A 13,309-nucleotide genomic window follows, 5' to 3' on the forward strand; every position below is an offset into this window, starting at 1 on the left:
TCCAGGCTTCCCACTACACCAGATCTTAAGCTTCAGTTAACTGCCAAATCCCTCTTTGTTCATAATCCTATGCTATCATGCTAGCATCCTTGAGTATTTAACATTTTAAAGACTAAAAAAATGTCAGGCCAAACTAAGATAATGATTATGTTAGAATTTTAACTTTAAAGATGTTAAAATATCAACATCAAAAGCTCAAATGAACAGAATTAAAACCACATTTACAGCCTGCTACAAAAAGCAGCCATGGTTTTTGGATAATATTCCAGTTAATGAGAACTGTTCACCAGTTTGGATTTTCTTGAGACCTAAACTTCTCTCCCGCTGGACCAAAACTATAGAACAGATTTTATGACCAATCCTATGACATACCTAGAGCTAATTAGTTGTTGTTGTAGGTGGCTTTGCACCTATAAAGTCTTTGGATGCAACTTGCTAACCAACCTTACTGGTGATAGCTGATAACTTTGCGTTCCATCCATCCACTCTCTTCCACTTATTCAATTCACAGTCAAACAGAGGTGATCCTATCACAGGGTGAGAGGTGCGCTACTCCCTGGACAGGTTCCCAGTCTATCACAGAGTCAGTAATTAACATAACCCCAATAAGTGCATGTCTTTGGACTCCCAGGACCTTCTTGCTGTAAGACAGCATTGCTGCCATGTTGCTAAAATAGCACTTCTCAGCACTTCTTGGATCTAAATATGACAACTGCTGGCTTCAAAAAAAACATAACAGCGGTAAAAACTTTTAACATTGAGGCTTCAAAATCTGAGCACCAGAAACCAGTTAGTGATATTAAAGTGGGTACATCCATCTTGTATATACAGTCTATTGGAAAAAGCCATAACACAACTTCAGTATAAAATAACTAGTCAAAGTTATTGACTAGTTATTTTAAAAAATGTTCAAAGAGCTTTTTTTTGCCTGCATTTTATACTTTTAATACACTTTCACAAAGATTTACACCATGGCTTCATTTACAGCTCAATCCAGCATGCCAATATGATCAATGTCTCTGGCTCATCCCATCACGTAGATATGCCTGACACTGGGAAAAAAAGGGAGAAAAAAGCGGTGACGTTCCACTCTGAGCTTCAGTCAATGTATCAACGCAGCCGGGTTATGGGTTTGGTTCGGCTGTTATAAAGTAGATTATTAACTTTTGGAGGGCCATAGATTTTCATTCAAATTGTTTAGGTGGCAGTTATCTGCCTTAAAATGTCTCTAACCCAAGGACAAAACTGCTAGCTTGTCTATTGAGTCTCCTTTTATAGTATAGTTTTTCACTGAAATTCCCTTTCTGATGTGAAATGACTTAAATATTCTCAAACAGAAATTTTCATGTTTTTTGTGAAAAAAATGAAATCTACTAAAGTAATCTACTGTAAACACATCTGATCTACAGTTTTATTTAAAATAAATCTCTTCATATATCTGTATTTTAATGCAGATGCAGTTCTGCCACACTGATGTATGATACACTGAGACAGAGTTGGCTTGGCAGAGTATCTGGGAAATAAACTTTAGATGTGTCACGTCTGTGTCAGTGAGCATAATGCAGTGTTTGATCAAGGCCTCACTGGCTTCTGAAATCATTTGCATTGATTTTAATCTTTCTGCTACATAAAATAGAGGAAAGTCTTTAAACACGAGAAGGGCCAGCGTCTCCGTTTTGAGAAAACACTCATTTCAAACGGGACTTATAAAGGCAAATTTATCATCTGCCTTTGAGTCAAGGAGTCAGCCTGTGTTTGTCACGCTTCAGCTGGGACTCTGATTGGATTTTTTTATTTGTGAGAGAGGGGGAGAGACAGTGAGATTGGTTAGCTTAATTGGTAAAATTTGAATTCAATCCTGATAAGTTGCAATAGAAATACAGGGCTGTGGAAGGCCCGGGCAGCTGAGCCACAAAACAACATTGTGCCTTCGGGGTGAAAATTAACCTCAGAAATAAGAGAGGAAATAGAAAACGATTACATCAGTTGAAAACCTCTCTGTATCCCTGACACCTTTACAGCACTGTTAGGTTGTGCCTGGCAGCCATAGTGGAGGTCCAACAACACCTGAACATGCCTCTAAACATAAAAGTCAGCCATCTAAAAACTGCTAAAGTAATGTGACCAATACTGTGTAAACTGACAATTTTACATGAGTCTACCCGACTCTGTCTTGTAGCTGATGCATAGTCATGCTGTAATTATTAAAGAGAACAAAAACTACATATTTACAGTTTTTCTTTGTTTATGTACTAAATATACGATCGTTCTTTCTTTTGTATTGTTCAATTCTGTTTCAATTCTGAATACTTTTTGTTTCTTGATGAATATCATGGGCAAAAAAGTTGTTTGCACTTTGTTCATACATGGAACACAGATACTGTTACTTTGTTTGCATTTATGCTCTGACTTTAAGTCGTTTATGGCAGCCAGTTGTTTAAGTGTTATCGTTATTATTGCAGATGAAGTGTATTTTGTTTTGCATCATTATACAGAAGTATAATAATTGATATGAAATTCCACAAAACCAGGTTGAAGCGTAAGTGCGGACTGATTTTAAAACTGTGTCCAAATTATGACGTTAAACACTGTTATGATCTTAGCTAACATGAGCTAGCTAAATTTAGAAACTATTTCACTTATAGTCTTTCATACAGTAAGTGTTACTTTCACATCCTGCTTACTATGTATCAAGATCACATTCAACTATTAATTAGTACGCCTAAATAGTTACATTTTTAATGATCTCAAGATTGGTTTAAAACTGATTTTTCCTTTTTTAACTACCAAGCAAACGCTGGTGATATTGGTGTGAGGCTAAGGTCACCAGAGCCGTAACTACACTGGTGGCGGTGAAGAAATGATGATGATCTTGCAGGAACTGTGATTTTGTTGTTGCAAAGCTGAAGAAATGCTTGGCAATCTGGTGATTTTCAGCAACATTTTTACAGCCCTGAGTGGACGTGAATGTTGTATTTAGCCATGTCATAGTAGTGCAACACAAAGAAATGATTCTGGGAAATGTAAATTAGGTGCAATATGCCCTCAGTACAATACATTACTCTAGTGTTGTGGTGTTGAAATAAAGAGAAGAAAACCCAGGCTAGTATGGTTTTACAGCCTGAGAACATTCGTGTATTGAGTACAGTTTGTCCTTGGACTTCTCAACATTTCAAAATAAAAATGCCATCCTACTTCAGATCTATCAAAATAGAAATTCTGAGTCAGAAAGTCTGATGAATAACTCATCTATTATAGTCCTTGGCTGGGTTGATCATAGGTCAGTTTCTAACATGTTGCTGCCATTATCTCATCTTCTTACTTGCCTGTTGACTGTATGACTCATTTCCCTTTCCTTTGCTTAATCATCATATTCTCACCTACACATTGCCACACATTTCACATTTTATTCGTCAGACTCTATACAATACTTAAAAAAAAAAAAAGCCGCTCCTGTTTACACGCACGTCCTCAAAATGTAAGGACTCAATTAGAGGCTGCGCTGGTTTAAGCTCTATGTATCGCTTAGAAGACACAGGCACCGTTTTCGTCTTTGCTCTCCCTGTCGCATTTTTCTGGTGGGAACAATGAAGCGGCTGACTGAGACCCAGTTTTCTTTTGCTTCATCATCATGCCTGCCTTTACAGTTGTGTTGTCCTTTCACGTTTGGCTGCCATGTCGGCTGTCTGTGCCGCATTCACAAATGTCATTAAATCCCTTGTCCTAAATTGCCTACATCAACTACATTTCATAATGCTTTCATCTTCCCTTCTGTGACTTTGTTCTTTTTCTGCACAGTTAATTCCTTTGCTTTTTCTTTTTTTCTCCCGCTCTCTTTTTCTTTTTCTCCACGTCGCTTTCTGTTAGTGCACGGTTCGCCTATTAGTCTTTATATCGTCCAAACTGGGATGTGAAGCAAAACAGATGCTTGCTTTTCCTTTAAGTAATATATGTTGGCAAATACCAATCCACTTTTGCGTAATAAAACTTCATCCAAAGAAAATTACAGCAGCCATGCTACGCAGTAAATTAATTACAGAGCCATTAAATGCATCTAACATTGTCTTGTGAGACTAAATTGCAGTGGTGGATTAAAACAACTAGTATAAGTAAGCAGGCTTCTCTTAATAAATACGATTTTGTGTTGTCACACTTGAAGTAGTTTGAGTTTATCCTTCACCATATGAGAAATTAGAGTGGATAAATAGATACAGGCCGCCTCCGGGGCCCGGAAAAGATCCTGTGCAGTGTACACTTCGCTTTGACTTCTCAGTGTGTGTGTGGGTTTCTGCTGCATGAAATATCAGCTGTGGGAGTGTTCGGATCTTAAGCAAAAGTTGCTTTGAATCCCGAGATGCCTTGCACAGTTTTTTCGAAACTTTTCACTCTTTTATGACTCCACGCGACCTCGTTTTCACCCCCACAAAATCCGGTCAGACTGAGTTAGAAACACAAAGGGTATTGTGTTATTCTTAATTTAGAAGCTATATCCATGAAAATTATATGTTGGCGTTCCACTTTCGCGAGAGGCAGCTCACTTCAGAGCATTGACCAAAGGTAGCAAGTTAGTATATTTTGCTAATGGGTGCTGGCTTTTAGAGAGACCTTTACTGATTGCTTTGTTTGGCCTCATGCCCAAAACGAGAAAATGAGGGGGATAATCGAGCTTTATTGCTCACTGTTTAACTGTTGATAAGTGTTAGTTTGTTTAATGGCTGCATTTATGTCTTATTTAATTACTCCCACCATTTGAGAAAGAGGTAGTGCAGTAAAGGTGTTCCTCTGACTCGGTTTGTTGCTGTGGCTTCAAATTCAATAAATATCAACACTTAGTCGAACCAGAGTGGGTTTTTTTTTTTTTTTCCATGGAAGTAAAGGATGAAAGAAAATCACAGTCAGGGACAGTCACAAGAAGTAATTTTGTTCAATTTATGAAAGTGAGTCTGTTGTAGGCAAATGCTTTTGAAATGTTGCTCCAATACAAAGGTCCATTGAGTTAGAATCACATTAGATGGGGTTAAAATATATTACATTAAGTTTGAGCCTCAATGCCAAGCTTCAGTTTCACTGAGAAAAAAGAAAAACCTAGAACAGCTTAAGGTAGAGCTCCTCTGACCATGGATAAAAAAAAACAGTTCTGTTTAATAAAAGGAGAAAAATGTGCCCGTTTCTCTTCTGTAATGTACGTATACATCTACGTATGTGTCTATCTATCTATCTATAGATGCTGGTGCCAGACAGACTTGTGTAAGCATTTTGTTCTTGGGACAAAAAAGCCGTCGTCAGGTCAGAGGTCTGAGCAGAAAAGCAACAGTGTCTCAAATAACCACTCTTACCACCAATATACACGAAGGAGCATCTCTGAACAGACACCACATCGAGTCTTGAAAAAGATGGACTACAGCAGCAGAAGACCACACCGGGTAACACTCCTGTCAGCTGACAACAGGAAGCTGAGGCTACAATTTGCACTGATTTTTAAATACAAAATTCATTCGGATGGTATAATCAGAATTTAGAATGAATAACATGAAAACATGGCTCCATCCTGCCTTGCATCAACAGTTCAGGATGCTGGGGGATATTTTCTAGGCACACTTCATGGCCTCCACAGTCACCTGATCTCAGGCAAATAAAGCACCTTTGGGATGTGGTGGAATGGGAGATTCACATCATGGATGTGCAGCCAACAGATTTGTAGCAACTGTGTGATGCTGTCATGTCAGCGTGGACCAAAATCTCTGAGGAATGTTTCCAGCACCTCGCTGAATCTGTGCCTCGAAGAATTAAAGCAGTTCTAAGGGTATTAGCAAGGTATATATACATAACAAATAATCAACAAATGAAACAGCAGAAGGACAGACAAGTTCAAACACAGAGGGCAATGCTTTAATTCCATTTGAGTACATCAAGAAACAACTAAAAGCATTATCTAGATTAAAGATAGGGTAAAAGAAAGTCCACACCATAAAGCTTACTTTTTGAAGCGAGGCTGGCAGGGAAGGGGGTGCCGCCGTATCATTTGCACCGTTCTTCCCCACACGATTCCTTCAAAGTCCCCAGACTGAGTCTCCTTGGGCTCCTGTCGACATGTAGTCCGTAAACTCTGGGAGGCTGAGGCAGGATGTCGGCGTGTAGGAGTGTGTTCTCGCTGTTTTTAGGAACAGCTCTTTCTGCTGTGTTTTTATGCTCGGCTTTGACGTGGATTAGTTGTCACCTCTGGCTTCAAATCTATGCTCTGTGGAGAAAGGGAGCGAGAGGAAAATCATAATGGAGCACATGTGGCCATCAGTGTCATTCAAGTGTCACATCTCTGATTAAACTGGAGCTGCATTACATATCCCGTTATTACTTTTCCTCATCGACTCTAGGTTAGCGGAGTGAGTTATCTGGTCTTCATTTACCCAACTTTGATCGCATTTGATAAAAAATATAAAGTCTGAGATCTTAAGCGACTCATTTCCTTTCACTTGATTTTCCATCCAACTGATTGCTTCTTTCAGTTAGGAAGAATGATCGCCTCGGTATGATGATGGATGAGAAACTGTAGAGAAACTGTTGGATGAATTGTGTGAAGTGTTCCACATCTTTGTTTCTAACCTCACTTGTCCCTCCTAAAGCTCTGTCACACCTTTTTGTAAAGCGGTTAATGGCATTTGAAGCTCCCAACTAGCAGCCACCTCTGAAGCTCCACTCTGTTGTCTCTCCGTCTTTGCGTCGCATTGATGCTGATCGCGTCTCTTTCTCACGGCTGCGTTGTGACACGAGACAGCACGCCATCTCACTTCAGCTTACTTCTCATGTCTTGAAACCAAATCTAATCTGATCTGACTTGTAAAACGAGAAGGGAAGCACTGCTCCTTCGCTCTTCCTCTTAATAAATGTGCCGACTAAAATTAGTTCTGTGCTACTCTCTTTCACAGTGAACTCTTAAGAGCAGCACAGATGTTCTCAAAGAAACTTTAACTTCAGTTTTTTGCACATGCTTTAGCTCAGAATCAGCGCCTGAAATAATCCAACTAAATTCTGATAATTAATAATTACAAATCACTAATCTTCATCACACTGAGAGAAATACTAAAACATAAACGGTAATAGGAGTGTCATCTTTAACTCCTTTAATAACACGCATATGTTTTTGAAAGTGAGCCCCACTTTCTCTGCCAGGAACAAACAAACTGTCTATTTTATAAAACAAAGAAATGTCTCCACAGAGTAGGAATTTGTCATCCAGGAAATGCTTCAGATGTCTTATGCATAGTGTTGGGAAGGAAGTATTATTTTTTGTCATTTTTATTATTTCCATTTATTATTTTATTTTTATTAATTCTATTTTTATTATTTTGTTATTACGTATATTTAAACATATTGGTATCATATAGTCTTTATTACAGGTTCAGTTATAACCACTTTAAACTGTTGAGTTGAATCTATAATTTAAAGGTTTTTGAATGTTTTTGTATTCTTACACTGAAGTCTTCAGTGAGTGAGAAGACTGAGCTGCAGCGACAGGAAGTTATAGGCTTTTGAAGTTGCATGCTTTTGCAGAAGTGAAACTGAAAGCAGAGTGAGTGCAAGTTAAGAGCAGGGTGTTTTGATGCATTTATGGCGGATTAAGCTTTAAGTAGTTGTGTTAGATTGAAATAGTTGTTTTATATATTTTACATATAAGTCAAGATCAGTACACACAGGATGGCCTTAGCCTGGTTGCCTAAGTTGAGGTCAACTAAGGTTCAGAGAGCACATGCAAACTCTGCACGCACAGACAGACGAGACATACACATACAGACCCCGCACGTGCACGCACACAAATTAGATAGATTCACTTTAGTAGGTAAAAAGTTAAGATGTGTTTTTGCTGCAAGTGCAGAATTGTGCCGACGTACTGTCAGATGCTTACAGGAAGTGCACCTGATGTTCTGGGAGATAAGAAGGCGTACGTGGTGCGACACCGGGATGGAGATGAGACGTAATGTTCTTTAAACTATGTTAGAAAAAGTTAACGGAACATTCTGTGGTTTAGGTTGACGTATGTCTGTTTTTGCAAAAGAGGGGGCTTTGTTGTTGTACCCATATAAAACCTTTGTCTAATTATTGTAAGTTCAGTTCAGTCACTGACTTTGCCCAGTGTTGAACTCCGCGCGTGTAAACAATAAATCTTCGCTTTGATCATACCTTCTGGACCAGTGTCATCATTTGATGTTGAGAACCTCCGTACTCTTTTCTCCAACTTTTGAACCTTAACAATAGTTTTCAATAAATATCAACCGAGTGTTGGGATTTGTGGTAGAATTTAGAAGTTGCTGCTTGTAATTGGGTTTACAAGTCGGCAAACGACTTTTATGTAAGTCAGATGGTTCTAACTTTGACCAAAGCTGGAGAATAAAAAGCTTAAAGTGTTTCTGAGTTATGTGAAAGATTGATTTCTGTGATTTTGAAGCAGATTTAAGCATGCTCATTTGTAACGGTCATCCTTGGAAAGTATATAACCGAGTGACACGATCTAAAAATGTGTTTCTTCTCTTTGTGTTAGAATTTCAGTAAGTTGTGACTTATGGGAGACTGATTTTGACAATAATTAAAGCTAGTGGGAGTTTAGCTTCCAAGTATCTTAATTGGTTCTGTGAGCTGTGTGTCACAGTCACTGCTACAACCCCAACTGATACTGATGCCAGGCCAAATCTGGCCACACTGCAATGCCACATGCTCTTTCATTTCATACACATTCTCAGTTTTGTTGTGTCTGGTAGAATTGTACAATTGGCATCATCGTTAGACCCTAATTTTTGTATCATTAAGCACAGACATGCTCGTGCTTTTAACAAAAGAGGGACTAAAATCTTTGCCATCTTTCTAAAGATAAGTGAAAATATGAATCTAATATTTTCAGTTTGTCTAACTATTTTTTGCCCCTTTTTTAGCCAAAAAACTGAAAGCTGGGTATTCTTGTAAGTAAGTCTGTTAGCAGTCTTTCTCTGGCAGGTAAAGAAGAGGGAATATGGATGAGGAAATACACATGAAAAAATAACAACAGCTGTTAGAACTGTGCTGCAACGACACTACAACGGTATTCCAGCTAATGGAGTTTCTATTATCTCAATGATTTCGTTCATTAAAACAAGATCAGGTCAACCTTAATAAAATATTTTACCTGTAAATAACCAAGGTTAACATAGTTAACTAAAATTAATTAGAACTTCAACTATATTGAAATAAACTTTTTAGTTAAAAAAAAAAAATCAAAATTAGAACTTTGAAGAAAATTAAAACTAACTGAAATGATTTTGTGAGAAAAAAAATATAGAGGAAATGAATTATTTTTGGTATTTGTTAATTTGGTGAAATTTGTTATCACAAACTGGCTGATGAGGCTTTTACAGATGTGTTTATTGAGGCTTTGGATGTCTACAAAACTGCGAGTCAACCTCTTTCAAAGAGTTGTGGTTATATTGTAATATTCATGCTGATTTTCCTAAATCTTGCCTCTGACACATGCCCTTCATACAATAGTAATTATAAAGTCTTAAACTAACACTGAAACTAATAAAAACTAAACGAAAACTAAACATTTTCAAGCAATGAAAACTAAACTGAAACGAGCAAACCCACTCAGGAAATTAACAGAAACTAAAATAAATCAAAACAAAATAAAATAAAAACTAATTTGAAAATACAAAACTATAATAACTCTATCAGTAAGGAAGATTTTATAATTACACAAGTCCTCCCCTCCTCCTCCTTCTCCTCCCTGTGACTCTGCTGCACCCTCCCAGTTCGAAAACCTCTGATGCAGATAAATATGTCGCACAGATCTGAGGCACAAATTAAAAGTATAGAAATATAATCTTACCGCTGAGCTAGAAACAAACCAGATGGCAGATTGTTAGATTCCAGATATCTAACATGCAGGGCAGACAGTGTAACTCAACTATGACTTAATTCCAGTATATCATTATTATATGATTTGGCTGAAAATTAACAACCTTCCATGCCAGGTGGCACCGGTGCCTACAGAGTCAAATCAAACGGACACGTAGAGGCTTGTTCAGCTTACATCAGAGAACGTAACGAACATTTGACAGCTACAAATGAACTCATGAGGACAGCAACCGTTTAATCATAATAACTGTTGTGATTTATTGCTGGAAGACACGGCTACAGCAGAAATTGTGCAGCAGCACAGACAATAAAGTTACTTTGTTCAATTTAGAAGTCTTTTTTTTAAAGAAAAGGAATATTGAGACAGGTCTTAGTCGAGTCTTCAAAGCTTTTATCAAATTTACGGAAAGCAAGATTTATTGTTCAAAACAGGGAAGGCCAGATTTATATCCATTTTTTTCTATGCTTTTAGCAAACACTGTTACAGGTATCCCATAAGAGTGTGCATCCTGCTCTCCAAGGAGGCCTGACACAGATAAACCATCCTCCTGCACTAAACCTCTTGGCACTGTCACCACATCTTGTAATTCCTCCTATCATTGGTATGACACTTAACTGACCTTTTGAGTCCCAGCTCTGACACACAGGTTGGGTTGCATATCTCCAATTTTCAAGCTGAAATCTCCAATTGGATTCCTGCCAGACACCTCCCGATTGACCTTGACAAGCTTGAGCTGCTGTTCCCCCCTCAGAAATCCTGCTTTTAACAAGAGCCGTCAATCACAATGACACCGGTGCAGTTGCTCCATCCCAGACCAATGTTCAGTTTGATCTTAGACAACCAACTGCTACAGCTGCTATTGCAGATTTGCCCGGTGTAAAATTTGCTGACTCAGGCCCAGTTGCTTGTACAAACACTCTTTGTCTCCCATCTGGACTGCTGCAGCTTCGATCTGGCTGAGCAATCTGAAAAGGACTGCACCATAGATGTCAAAGTAAAATCCAACATATACTTGAACTTGTTTTTCATTACTGTAATAAAAATCTGTAATATACTGTTTGCAGGTTGCACCGTTTGGAAGTGCAGTCCTTGGGTCTTCCTATTTATTTTATATTGCTCACCTCTACTTATCTCAAAGAACTGCTTTTGGATCGTTCTCAAATAAGGAGCCAGAGGAATCAAACAGTGAACTTAAAATATGATTAAAGGGTATAGTTTAACTTTGCTACTGATTCCATTGTAGTTTGTTCTATTTGATTTAATCCAAACAAATTATGCTAATAAAATTAAATAAAGCAATATTCCAACATTTTAGGAAACTATTTTTTGCTTGGTTTCTAAATGGTACTGTAGCTCAAAACCTCTTATGACGTAGTACTACATGTGACCATCAACATATTGAATAGAAGCAACATGGAGAAAGAGTCACGGTTCTTTCCAAAGGTAACAAAGTCGTTCTACCAGAACTTCTAAAGCTCACTGATTTCCATTGTTAAGCTAGCCAATAATATATAATAATATAATATAAGACTTCTGAAGGACAGTTTTAAGTTTATGCACACAGGCTTCATTAGCCTAGCAAGGTTAGGTATTGTTCTATTTCTGTGCTTTATGCTAAGTTAACTTTTTCCCAGCTGTAGCTTAATCAACATCATACATTCTCATATTCTCTTAGATTTTTATTAAAGGTTAACGAGATTGGGTGGGACCACACTAACTGACACATGGATGCGGACCAGAAAGTATCTGCTCAGCTAGGCTAGGCTAAGTCAAGTCACAGAACACGGTACCTCGACTGTGTTTGTGGTTTTGGTGTAATTTTGAGCACTAAAAAAAGTTAAATATACTGAGACACCATCAAGGAAGCCTAAACTCTAGTTTTGATGAGCAAAGTTCTCGTGTTTTCTTGCACCAAGTCTTTAGGTGTAGCTTGTTAGCATTAGCTGATAATTGAGCTCTCCTGTCTCTAATCTAAGTATGATCATTTCTGGCTCCAAAAACATAGCATGGTAAGAGCCAGTGCGCTACAACTAAAGCTTCAAAACATGCTTTCGTAAACTAAAATGTAACATTACTAAAAAAAAACACAATAATTCACGTCGTACACTGTAGCTGGCTGCTAGTCCAGCTCTGATGTGTGAAGCATTAACATGCTGTGTTTCTCTAGACTTGTCTTATAAAAGATAAAAACCACACATCATGCTCAAATATTCATTTAAAAGCATAATTCAAAAAGAAATAAAAGCTTCATTTTTTTTCTTTTTAAAACACAGATGTGAGATTATTACAACTGTCATTAACAGAATGAAAGCAAATAACTATATTGAACAAATTATTAAACGTTGCAATCTCATTTCATGCTCCGGAAGCCGACGTCTAGTCTTATTATCACTAGATTTGCTTACAAATCAGTGCCTGTGTTGAAGTTAGGGTTTGTTTTTTTTAATCTCTGTTGCTATAGTGCGTCCTTCCTGTCTGGGGATAAAAATAAAAGATTCAAATGAGCGCATGTATTTGTTTGAAATTGCTTCTGCCTCGCAGTGGTTCGGTGGTGATAGACAGCAAAGGTGCAGAACCTGAAGCTGAAGTGATTTGACACACTCACACACATACACACTTCGCTCTCACACAGATACCCTGCGATGTGATCAGACTTTTAACGCGGCTGCACATAATGTGTATTCACTGACGGGGAAGGGGGTGGAGAGCAGCGTGGACCGGGATGACGAAGATGACAGATAATTGAGACAAAACATACTACAGCAAGATTTCTTTATCATTATCTCGAAGTTGTTTTTCGCTCATTTGGATTTAGTGTGTCGTTGTTTCACTTCTTCCCTACGAGGCTCTCAATGACAACTAAAAGAGCATTCTCTCTTTCCTCGTTAACTGAGGAGTGCATCAGTCCTAATAAGAAAGCTTTTACACGGTTAATTAAGAGACACTGTAATGCAGTATGTAATGCTCAATTTACTCTATCTCATTCTCCCCCTCGTCCTCTTTAATTTCATTCAGAATCAATCTGTCGGACTCTTTTTTTCTTTTTCTTCCCCCTTATTATGTGGACTTTTCTACATCAAGGCCCGCTACGACTCTCCAATTTGCTTGTGTGGGTTCCATTTTGAGCCTTTCCAATAGCTTCCTCTTCCACTGCACTCTCTGATCGGCCATTTCTTTTAATTCTCAGCCTTGATGCTGCTAATTCAGGGCAGAAGAGTGGGGGTGGACAAGGACAAAAAGAAAAAAAAAGAGAAAAACGGATATAAGGAAATAAATGAGCTGGTTTGAAGGGAAATTAAGATGATAAAATGCTGGAAATAGGGGGCAGCATTCACCAAAACACAAACATTGGCAGGGAGCGAGCTGCAAGGACTTGCCAGTGAAACTAATGTAAACATGGAGGGAATATAGAGTGGAGAGGAAAAGAGA

At 38.1% G+C, this 13,309-nt stretch overlaps 1 protein-coding gene across 2 annotated transcripts in view; it reads right to left on the reverse strand.

Annotated features, from left to right (window-relative positions):
- flrt1a (fibronectin leucine rich transmembrane protein 1a) overlaps positions 1–13,309 on the reverse strand; it is a 42,852-nt gene that overhangs the window by 9,788 nt on the left and 19,755 nt on the right. For both annotated transcript variants that reach the window (XM_005471958.4, XM_025910968.1), the window contains exon 2: positions 5,979–6,238. The gene's annotated coding sequence lies outside the window, so the exon portion shown is untranslated. The remainder of the gene's footprint in view (positions 1–5,978; positions 6,239–13,309) is intronic.

This window comes from Oreochromis niloticus, linkage group LG10 (genome assembly GCF_001858045.2).
Source record: "Oreochromis niloticus isolate F11D_XX linkage group LG10, O_niloticus_UMD_NMBU, whole genome shotgun sequence".
Lineage (NCBI taxonomy): Eukaryota > Metazoa > Chordata > Actinopteri > Cichliformes > Cichlidae > Oreochromis > Oreochromis niloticus.